The sequence below is a fragment of the Diceros bicornis genome, chromosome 8, assembly GCF_020826845.1.
Source record: "Diceros bicornis minor isolate mBicDic1 chromosome 8, mDicBic1.mat.cur, whole genome shotgun sequence".
NCBI classification, from domain to species: Eukaryota; Metazoa; Chordata; class Mammalia; order Perissodactyla; family Rhinocerotidae; genus Diceros; species Diceros bicornis.
Window position 1 is genome coordinate 37660618 of NC_080747.1, and position 12445 is coordinate 37673062.

Here is a 12445-nt window from a genome sequence, read left to right on the forward strand (position 1 = left end):
CTTGTTCAAAATGACATTTTGAAATGTCACTAAAGTCATTTGGCTAATTTCAGATTATATTTTTCAAATAGTCCTGGCCACATTTGTGTGCTAGGAGTTTTAACCTAAGCTGTATTCAACTCCTAAAGGAATGATTCTGTGCCTAATCATTTTTGTTGTTGTTTCATTTTTTTCTAGAAGGTGATTGAAATAACTTGAACAAGGTACATATAACATAAATAATATAACAGAGGTTTTATATTCCACATGGTTTGACAATTTGCCAAACATGCAACTCTGCTCTCACAAAATAATATATATATATACACTCATGCCTCGCTTAACGAAGGTGTTATGTTCCGAGAAGTGTGTCCATTAGGTGAATTCATCATTGTGCGAACATCATAGAGTGTATTTACACAAACCTAGATGGTTTAGCCTACTACACACCTAGGCTAAATGGTGCTAATCTTATGGGACCACAATCGTATATGCAATCCGTTGTAGACCGGAATATTGTTATGAAGTGCATGACTATATATATACTATGACTATAAACACACACACACACACACACACACACACACACTATTGGTTCTACTCTTAACTACTCTCCTGGGCCAAGGGGAGGGAGAAACAGTAAGTTAATTTTTTAAAAAGCCAAAAACTCATAATGACAATGACATATTAATCTAAAACAAATTTGGGAGATTATACATGCCTCATTTCCAGCAGCTGTTGTATGATTGGAGTAGGTTGACTGTTAAAATGACTGTAATTATCCATCTTCACTCTCTAGCAATGGGACTCTGCAACTCTTCCCATGAAGAGTTGAACTTGGTTTGACCATGTGACATGCACCGTCCAATAGAGTGAAGTGGAAGTGATGATGTGACAGTCTGAGCCCAGGCCTCAAATGGACTTGAACACTTCCACTCATTTTCTAGGAAACTTGACATGCCGTGTGAAAGAGCTCAGCAGTCAGGGTGGAGAGTAGGAGATCACGTGAAGGAAAGCTAAGGCGCTCCTGAACAAGCAGCCAACTCCAAGAAGCAGAGCTGGCTAGCTGATTCACAGCTCACCACAATGCTTAAGAAACTCCAGCACAAATCACAAGAACTTCTTAACTGATCACAGCCTAAATTGACCACCCAAAGAATCATGAGCTAGATATATGGTTGTTGTTTTAAGCTACTAAACTTTTGAGTGGTTTGTTATGAATAGTTAGGTAACTGATAGTGGTAATTGCAGAAGAGACTGTTAATGTCTATCCCCGTATCTATAAACAGTTTACACTCTGGTACAAGAACTCTGATTTTCAGTGGGTAGCTTACCATTCAAAATAAAAGCCTACCTTTCTTAGCCTCCATTGCATGTAGGTGTAACCATTTAACTAACTTCCAGTCAATAAGATATAAAAATGAAAAATGTAAGAAATTTTTATGAAATCTACTTTAAGAAGGTTTAATACTTTTGTTCCTCAATTGCTGTATGTGTTTCCCAGAATATGATTTTGATAGCTGGAATTTCAGTAGCCATCTTGGACTCTGAAATATCCCTGATAGGGAAATCATATGTTGAGGAAAATGGAGGAAGAAAATAGAAGCTTAGATTCCTCTATTTTATCTAGGAGTCACTATACTAGTCCATCAGTATCAATTCCAGACTTCTCCGATAAAAGAGAAGTACATTTAGAGTTTAATTAAGCCATTGTTAAAATGTCTTTCTCTTATGCAAATAATTCCAATCATAATACATTAACAAATATTCTTATCCAGAATAGATAGGGAATATTTGCAAATCAATAATGAAAAGGCAATGAATGCAATGAGAAGAATTGGCAAAGATAATGCATAGAAAATAAAAATCAGATGGAAATATATACAGAAAAGATGTTTCACTTTCCTAGATTTCAGAGAAACAAAAAAAGTAATTGGCAAATTTTTTTAGATCTGATAACGTCAAGGATTGTTGAGACTGTAGAGCAAACAAAATCCTTACATACTTCTGAAGGAACTGAAAGACTGCTTTGCTTAGCAATTTAGCGGTATCTAATGCAACTGAAAAGATTCATTCCCTTCAGACCCCACAATTCCATTTCCAGTAATATATACCCATTAAACATCTTTGCACATCTAGCACCAAGATCTTATTTTCTAAACGTGATTATCCAACAAAAGTAACCAGAATTCCCTGAGACGTTGACTTCAGGTCTAGGGCAGAGTACACAAGATGATGCTAGAGCAACCTGTGGTACCAGAAAGTAAGGAAATAATTTAAAAACAAAAAAGAATGGGGACATTTTCTTTAAATAAAAACTGAAACATAATAAAAACTGAAAGAGCTCTAAATGACCAAATCTGTAACAGTTTAAACAGCAAAAATTACAGCAATATTAGATTAGAACCCATGCAATAAAATAAGTATCCAATATCCACGAGTCAATGCTCATATAAATAAATAATTGAATAAAATATAAGGGAGAAAGGACAACTTGTCCTTTCAGAAGAATTTCAATTAATAAATATAGAAGAAATGAAAGGAATAGAAAATCATCATTAGGAAACCACAGTAATAATTGTTGAAAGCAAGATTCACTGATAATGTGCTAAAATAGTGGGTGAGAGTTTGAGGAGAAAAACGATGTTTATACAGTTTAAAAGTATCTCTCCCAAGAAATTTATTAATTAGCAGGAGAATATTATAACTTTACAGCTCAGAAACTTAGCAGATACCACCTTAAGCAAGTAATCAGGGTAACATCGCTATTAATAAGACATATTATTGACATCATAAACCCCTTGAAATAAGGCACTTGATTGAGAAAGCCTGAACTCTTCTGTGTTATCCTTGTCAATAATGCAGAGTTTCAATCTAAGCATGAGTAAACATCAGAAAATCACTAATTGTGGGACATTCTACCAAACAACTGGCCAGTAAACTAAAAACGTTTCAAGATCATGAAAGGCAAGGAAAGAGTGAGGAATTACCACAGGCTAAAAACTAAGGAGACATGAAAACAAAATATAATGTGATCCTGGATGGAATCCTGGAAAAGAAAAAGGACGTTAGTAGAACATCCTTTGAAGAAGTTCTGTAGTTTGTTAATATTGTACTAGTGTTAATTTCTTGGTTTTGATACTTGTACTATGATTAAGTAAGATGTTAACATTAGGGCAAGCCAAGTGAAAGGTATATAAGAACTCTCTGTACCATTTTTGTAAATTTCCTGCAAATCTAAAGTTACTTCAGATTCCACTGTTAAAAATTATTCTCACAATTAAAAATACTATAAATATGAGATTGTTCATTGATGCCATGGTTGCCACCATAAACAATTCAAATCACCATCTATGAAAATGGTTATGGTTACATACTCATACAATAAAAACAGTAGTTAAAATTAATGAATTTTGCCACCTGTATTAATATTAATATGAATAAATATCTAAATTGGAGTTGAGTTTAAAGCTGAATTTTAAAATAGTTTCATGTTATTTAAAGGGTGAAAATATGCAAAAACATACCATATAAGATATGTTGTTTATGGATGGATACCCACACAAAGTAATAGTAGATAACATGCAAGAGAAATATAAACACCAACTTCAGCATAGTTTTTAGCTCTGGGAAGACAGAGAGGAATGGGATAATGAAAAGGACACAGAAGGCTCTAGCTCTATCTTCCAATATTTATTTTTAAATTAAAAAAAACTGAAACAAGTACTGCAAAATGTTAAGATTTGCTGGGAGTCACGTAGACGGTACACAGACATTGTTCCTTTTATTATTGCCACATTTTTCTATATGTTTGAAAATGTCAAAAGAATAAACGAAATATAGCAAAGTATAAGATGAAAAGAATAGTAAGAAACTCAGGGGGCCAGCGCCACGGCTTAGCTGTTAAGTGCGCGCGCTCCATTACCGGCGGCCCGGATTGGGACTGCACTGACTCACCGCTTCTCTGGCCATGCTGGGACCACGTCCCACATACAGCAACTAGAAGGGTGTGCAACTATGACATACAACTATCTACTGGGGCTTTGGGGAGAAAAAAGGAGGAGGACTGGCAATAGATGTTAGCTCAGAGCTGGTCTTCCTCAGCAAAAAGAGGAGGATTAGCACTGATGTTAGCTCAAGGCTGATCTTCCTCACAAAAAAAAAAGAAACTCAGAAAAAAACAACAGTGGTCTCAAAGATAGCTGTGATGAGTGTCTAAATTAAGCTCATGGCATAGAGAGTACAAAGATAGAATATAAAATCAATAAGATTTAGTAACATATTATAGACATAAAAGCATTAAGAGAAAATTATTCTAAGATTTCAAGTCTAAGACTCTGAGTGTGCTGATAGAGCATATTGAATAACAAGGAGGGCAAATGTGATTTTAGGGAGTTGAATGCTGTAAAAAGAGATAAAAATGTATATCAGGAAGTTTAAAACATAAGATTAGACCTCATGGAAGAGATCATGAATGGACTGGAGGAGAAAAAATCAATACTATAGTTATTTGCAGACAAAAAAAAAAAAAATGAAAGAAGCAGCAGCAAGCAAATGGGAGAGAAAAGGAATAGACAGATGAGTAAGAGAAGAACCTACCTGAATCCAAAGTGTCATAGCATTGAAGGGAGGACATTCAGGTAAGAAGGAGAGAGCTAAAGATTTGAAATAGAACCAAAAGGATCACAGAGGAAGGAATAGGAATGATCTGCAAGAGATTTTTGAAATAAATCTACTAATAGTGTTTTTGATTCCATTGCCCTCGAGCTAATAGGGACCAGTATGCTTCCTGTCATGTAGCTATCTCAAGATATTTTGTTGAATTTTACTTACACTTTTTTTTTCAATGGAAGAAGAAATATTTCTTTTTATCTCTTCTTTCCAGAAAGAAGTGGAAAGCTTCTTATGTTTCATTTCTTCTTGTGGTGTTCTACTTAGAGCTGAGAATTAAAACTATAAAGCTATAGCATTCTTTACTTAGTCAGGTTCCTTCCTTCTCTATATTACGTATGAATAATACTGTTTCCTGGACCAGAGTGTCTACATTTCATATTTCTGTCTTTAATTTCTGGTCCAGATATATGTTTTTCTAACATTCTCTTGCAGGTTCTAACTTGTAATTTTTCTTCCTAGTGAGAGAAACAAAATCAAACATTTCTTGATCTGACAAAGCATCTATTATTTAAACAAAGCTAACCATTTTCACCACCTTGAGTAGGATAATTCCATCCTTATAAGCCATTCTTCCATATGTTCAACATCACACACAGGCCCAGACTCTATTGTGGACTAGTCACTAGTGTGATTTCTAATGCCTTTTGTGGTATTCCTGAGACCCTAACATCATAAATTTCCCTTACATTACAGGCTATGAATTCTTTTCCAACTGAAAAAAAAAGTATTCTTTAGTTATCTTCATAATCTTGCCATGTCAAACTTGTCCAAAATTCATGTAACCACTTATCACAGTGAAAGCATTAAAAGGAACTTCCATAATTGCTTTTATTAATTACTTCATAATACAGCTAAGAAAAGTGTCTGTCAATATTTCTTGTGGTTTGATTTATGCCTTGCTTGTTACCTTCTTCTAGATCTTTCTTGCTCCAGTCATCCTCTTTGACTCAGTGACAATTAAAATACTATCATCCACACTTTGTCTTGATTTCATATTTTAAAGAGAGGGTCAAAAATCTTTTTCCATAAAGGGTCAGATAATAAATATTTCAGACTTTGTGGACCATGTGATCTCTGTCACAATGACTCAACTCTGCTGTTGTAGCATGCATGCTCCATAGACATAATTAAACATGTGAGTGTGGCCGTGAGGCAAGAAAACTAAAAGAACCAGAGGGCCTGATTTGGGCTGTAAGTTGTGGTTTGCTGACCCCTGTTTTAAAGCATTTAAATGCAATCTGGCCTCTAAGATCTCAACCCTTCTGTGTTATTTTAGGGGTGTGTTCAGCTACAAGCAAAGAAGTGTCCATGCCATCTTTCAAAGGAGAGCTCTTTAGATCTCTTAAAGGGTGTAAATTAGCAAAAATGTTTTTTCCTCAGACAGGATAAAGTCCAGAAGAGGCTGATTAGCACTCTTACCCAGGCTCAAAATTTCATTATGCATGCAAATCTTTGTTCCGTTAGTGTTGGCACTTTGCCCTCGTGATCACAAGGTGAATCCTGTGGCTCAAGGCGTGTGTCTATTTTCTGTGTAGGAAGAAGGTGGAAAGGCCGAGGGCATAGGGAAAAAAGCTTGTCTAGCTGAGTAGTCCCACTTTTTAAAGTGCTTCCTAGAATCTCTAACAATTTCTGTTTACATCTCTTAGGCAAGAACTGAGTTACATGACACCTATAACTGCAAAAAAAAAGAAACGTGTTTTAATTTTTGAAAATTAATTAATATCTTGAACCCTTATTTCTTATAGTAAAAAGAAAAAAATGTATACTGTATATGCAGCTAGCAGCTAGATATCCTACACTTCTTCCAAAGAAAGTAACTCTTTTCTCCAAGTCAAGCAGCTTACTGTCTTTTGTATTTCTCTCACACTCCCACTGTTTCTAATCAGACATGAACTTCAAAACTACTTTTTCTTAAACTAGCCTCATTTCCTCTGAGTCTCTGAGTATACCTGGTATTTAGAGACAGCATTTTCCAGTATTGACTTTTTACATTACTTCTTATCTTTTGAATTTGTAATAGTTTTTAATGTTTTAATTTTCTTCACTCAATGACCAAGACGAAATATTCCTTTCATTTATGAGAGGTGTCCTCTGCTCTTCATCTACTTACTGATAAAATAATCTACCCACTATTATGGGTCCACATTCTGGGCCACTGAAATCTGCAAACATACACATATAAACAGCAGTCCAGAGCCTGTTGATGTCATATATTAGTCAAAGAGAGTATAGCAGACTCTTGCATTTCCTTCTTTACCCTGAATATAGATAAAACTTGATTAAGAAAAACAGAATTTGAGGTAGCCAATATAAATCTGTCCACCCATGTAAGTACTATTTATCTGAAAGCCTCAATACTTTTAAATTTTTGTTTGTAACCCTGTTAGGAATTATTGGGGGGGAAGTCTTAATTTCACCATACTATTAGATAAGAAATTGGATAAGGTTGAGGAAGAGACTAGCTAGTAGTGAAATGTTTTCTATTTGCTAAGCCTAAAATGCCTATACACAGGAGCACTACATGTTTTAAGAAAAACTCCACCTAGAATTAAAACAACTTCTATTTTTGAAAATTAAATACAAGCTCAGCATCTATTATTGTAAGTTGGACAATCATCTCAAAATACTAGAACTTGTGTTGTAAAGATTAGACTTTGGGCTTGTGACTGTTTCATCGTCCAATAACTGAAAATGGGGATATACAACTGTCATGAATAGAGAGACCAATTCAGAGCACTCCTGGTATGCAGATATTAGCATAGAATCGTCATTTTCTCTTCTTTTGGGAAATCACCCAAAATCATCCCATGGAAAACAAATAATTATGGAAAAACCGTGTTAATGAAACTAGGTGATCAACAAAACCCCAAAACAGTAAAATAAATGGAAGAGCTGTCACTGCTTTCAAAAGTAATAATAATTAATCAAGGAAGAACAAGGGGTTACAAAGAGGGTGTTACAACCTACAGATTTCAGAAAAAGTCATCAAAGTGTATTTGTAGGAAGCAAAGCACACATCTTGAGATAAAAAAGCCTAGGCTCTCATTTTGAAACACCAGGCTGATGATCGAAATCTTCCATAAACTCAGTTGAGTTTTTGAGAATCAGAGTAGACATGGATAAATGAGTAATCTCACAGAAAAGACACATTTGAAGTTTGTTTCCGGTGTAGGTATAGATATACAGATCAAAGGAACAGAATAGAGAGTCCAGAAGTAAATGGAATTTATAATTAATGCATAGAAATTCCCTTTTAAAATCAAATAGATATTATGGTTTATACAAGAAATTTTGTTAAAGTAGTTACTTCAGGGAAAAGAGTAAATTTGCATCTTTACCTCACACTAAACACCAGGATAAATTCTGATGGATCAAATTTAATTGTAAAATCTAACACCATAACAATATTTGAAGAAACCATAGGAGATTTGGGGAGGAAACCATAGAACAAAGTATGACACAAAAGTCAGAAATCATAAAAGATAAGACTGACAAATTTGACTAAATGAAAAAATATATAAAACATTGCAAAAGCCATCATATACAAAGTAAAAAGACAGATTATAAATTAGGAAAATGTTGGAAGATATGCCATCAATAAAGAAATGATACCTTTAATATATAAAATGTTTCTACAGATTAGTGATATTAACACCCAAGAGAGAATTGGCAAAGGACAATTCAGATGGAAGGAAGCATAAATGGCTTTTAAATACATAAAAAGAAGCTCAATCTCAATTCTGATCAGAAAAATACAATCTAAGCTATATTAAGATAACAGATCTTTTTGTTGAATTGCCAAATTTTTTTCTTTTAAGTAATACTGTTTTTCAAGGGTGTAGAGAAACAAGCGTAGCTATTGTAGTAAAGAGAGTAAACTGGTACAGTCTCTATGGTAAAAACAATCTGGTAGGATCTATAAAATTTACAAATGCAAATTTATTTTACCTGGCAATTCCATCTATAGAAATTCATCTTGGAAATATATTTACACTTGTGTGGAATTATATATTAATAGTTATGCTTTTAGTTACCACAGAGTTTGGAAATAATTGAAATAATCTATCCAACTAGTTAAATAAATCATATACAACCGTACTATGTGCTATTTAAAAAATAAGGAAACAGTTTATAAATTGGTAAAGAACCAACTTCTGTGTATGTATTTAAGTAAAACAAAACAAAAAAAGCACAGTGCAGAAGAGGTGTCATGGTAAGCCATAATTTTTAGAAACAAAGGTGGAAAAATTATGCATATATATGTGTGTGTGTGTCTATGTTTGCTTCAGTTTGCAAAAAATATCTATGATAGTGTAAAAAACCCACCAACAGCATGATTTGCTTCCTTGAAGGGGAACTGAATAATGGGGGAATGGGGTGAGTGGCTGGTATTTTAGTGTCAATACCTTTGTACCTTTTGGATTGTGAACCAAGAGAACGTATCATCTCTTCAAAAATATAGAAATAAAATAATAGTTTTTAAAACTTTTGGTAAGTGTTTCAGATAGATAACAAGAAGCTATCTGAGCTGTTTACAATTGTCTAGCCGTGCATTGGCCTATCTCTTGGACAAAAGACAGCAGGGAGGAGGCCTCTGAGCTTCTGCCTGTGCGTGGGATTAGACCATGGTGAGGGGTGGTGACAGTGGGCAGTGAGGACCCTTGTCCTTCTAATCCTGGATGAGGCAGGAGACAGCATGAGTGTCATTTGTGGTTTCAGGCACTAAAAAGAGTAAGCTTATTCAGACGGGCCAGGCTCTCATTCAATATCCACACAGAAGAGGGCTAGAAGTCTGACTTTTATGAGCACTGAAATTTAATACACAGTAACTCAGCTGACAAATAGGGATAGATGAATTCATGTTCTGACAACTAGGATTCACAATTCTCCTTGAGTGCTAGAGCTAGTAAAGTGAAAGAGATTCCTTTTTTATTCTTAAAATTCAAATACTATCTTAGAGAATTTCATACACTCAATCTTGGCTGTAATCTTGGAAGTAGAATGGACTCTTTTAGCTTCAAACTCATTCTTTAACCAGCCCAGATAGGTGTTATTCTTTGACGCTTCTGGTTTATTTCTGCAGGACTTTTTCTCAGGCAAACCATATCATCACCATGTTGAAATTCTGCTGTTTTCCTCTAACCCTTCATCGTTTGCTACCTTTGTCATTTTGCCCCTTTCTGAGATCTTTCTTGAGTATTCCTCCAAATATCTGTCATATTTGATGTTTCTTATACCTCTGACTCCTTCTGCTGCAGTGCTAATCTTCTATGAATAACAGTCTTAAACTGACTTAACTATTTCCATTGTAGAATCTGAGGTAATCAGGTTCTAGGATTGCAACCCGCTGTCTCCTTGTTCATATGCACATTATAAACTAAAGACAGAGATGCCAGAGCATTCTCACTTGTCATTGTTTACCTAATTAATTGCTTACCTAATTTACAAATTTACCTAATTAGCTACTAATACCTCATTAGTTTAGTTTTTCTTGTTCTTGGCTCCTAATTTGCTCTGTGATTTTCACCTAGCTTCTGACTTTCACTTTATGTCTTCATTACTGACCTCTAGGAATAAATTGGCCAATTTAATTTCTGAAGTAAACCTCTCACTCCTGAAATCAACTGAGTTCCCCTGATCCTGATTTCTTGCCTAATTATTAATATTTAAAAATTCCTATTGTCCCACTAAAACAAACACTTCTATTAGTTTTCTATCACCACATAACAAATTACCACAAATTTAGCAGCTTAAAACAGCATACATGTAGTATGCTGGCTGACACACCATAAAACACTATGGGTCAGTGCCTGGGCAGGGCCTAATTGGATCCTCTGTTAAGAGTCTCACAAGCTGCAATAAAGGTGTCAGCCAGGGCTGTGATCTCATCTGAGGTTAAGAGTCCTCTCCAAACTCATGTGGTTGTTGGCAGAATTGATATCCTTGCAGCCATAGAATTTACATTGCCTCACTTCTTCCAGACTAGCAGGAGTATCTCTTGGACTTCAGAGAGGGGCCCAGTCTCTCTTTAAAAGTGCTGGCCTGATTAGGCGCACCCATCTAGGACAATATCCCTTTTGATTAACTCAAAGGGATCTTAATTTCTTCAAAATTATTTTACTTTTGCCATATAACATAATCACAGGATTGATATCCCTTCATATTCACAGATCCCACCCATTCAATGGGTCATTGGGGATCATCTTAGAATTGATCTATAGATTAAATGCAATCTCAGTAAAAAACCCAGGATGTCTTTATTGAAATTGAAAAGTTGATTTTTTTTTTAAATAAGGAAATTCAAAGAATCTGTAAGAGCCAAAATAATTTAATGTGGTATTTGCATAAGCTGATTTATTGGCAAATAAATTATTGAAACAGAATAAAGTGTCCAGAAATATAATCACACATATATGGTCAATTAATTTTGACAAAAATGTTATGTCAATTAATGGAAAAGGAAGAGTGTTTTCAACAAATGTTGTGAGACAAATAAAAAAAATAAACTTTGACTACTCCCTTACCCCATACATAAAAATATTAATTTATGATGGGCAATAGATCCAAATTTGAAAGTTCAAATATAATATTACTAGAAGGAAATATAGGAGAATATATTCATTGCTTTGTGGCAGGGAAAATTTCTTAGACAGAAAACAGAAAGCAATAAATAAAAGATAGGAAAATAATAAATTGTATTTAATAAAATTTTAAAAATCTGCTCATCAAAACACACTGTTAAGGAAATGAAAATTTAAGGTGCAGACTGGGAAAAATGATTTAAATACAAGTAAGCATCTGACAAAGAATTTGCATATATATATTTCTGTAGAATATACAAAAAAACTCTTACAAATAAATAAGACAAAGTCAACAAATTATAGAGAAGACAGCCACTTCATAAAAAAATGTATACTTAATGACTAAGTTCATAAAAAAGTGATCATCATTATTGATCATTATAGCATTACAAATTAAAAGGCACAATTAGATACAATTTCAAAGCCACTAGGTCAGCAATAATTAAAAGTAATAGCAACAACAAAGGTTGGCAAAGATGATGAGCAGCTGGTGGGAGTGCAAAATGGCAAAATCGCCTTGGAAATTACTTTGACCACCCATTTCTTATAAATTTATTCCTTACACTATAGCCCAGTGATTCCACTATAGGAATTTACACAAGACAAGTGGAAATATATGTTTATAAAAATAAATGTATAAAAATACTCATAGTATGTTTCTTTATAATAGCTATATATAATTTGAGTTGGAAACAACCCAAATGAAAATCAACAGACAAATAAATATAGATTATAGTATATTCATATAGAAAGAAATATATTAACGATATATACAACAACATGGATTAACCTAAAAACATTATGTTGGGAAAAAAGAAGCCAACACACACACACAAAATCCATGTTATATGATTTCATTAATGTTAAGTTTAAGAAGAAGCAAAACTAAGCTATGGTAATAGAAATAATGGCAATGCTTTCCTTTGGCTATAGAAATTGACTGGAAGTGGGCAGGGAGAGCTTTTTGAGGTGATGGCTATGTTCTCCATCCTGTTTTGAGTATCAGTTACACACACACACACACATTTGTCAAAACTCAATTGTACAATACCCGTGCTCTTCATTATATCTATTTGAACCTCAATGAAAGAGAGACAAAGAGACGAACAGAGACAGAGAAACAGAGAGAGAGACTGAGAGAGAGAGGGAGAAAGAGAAGGAGAAAAAGAGACTCTTCTGCCTCTCGCCATTGCTTTCACTGCTTTGTGAGT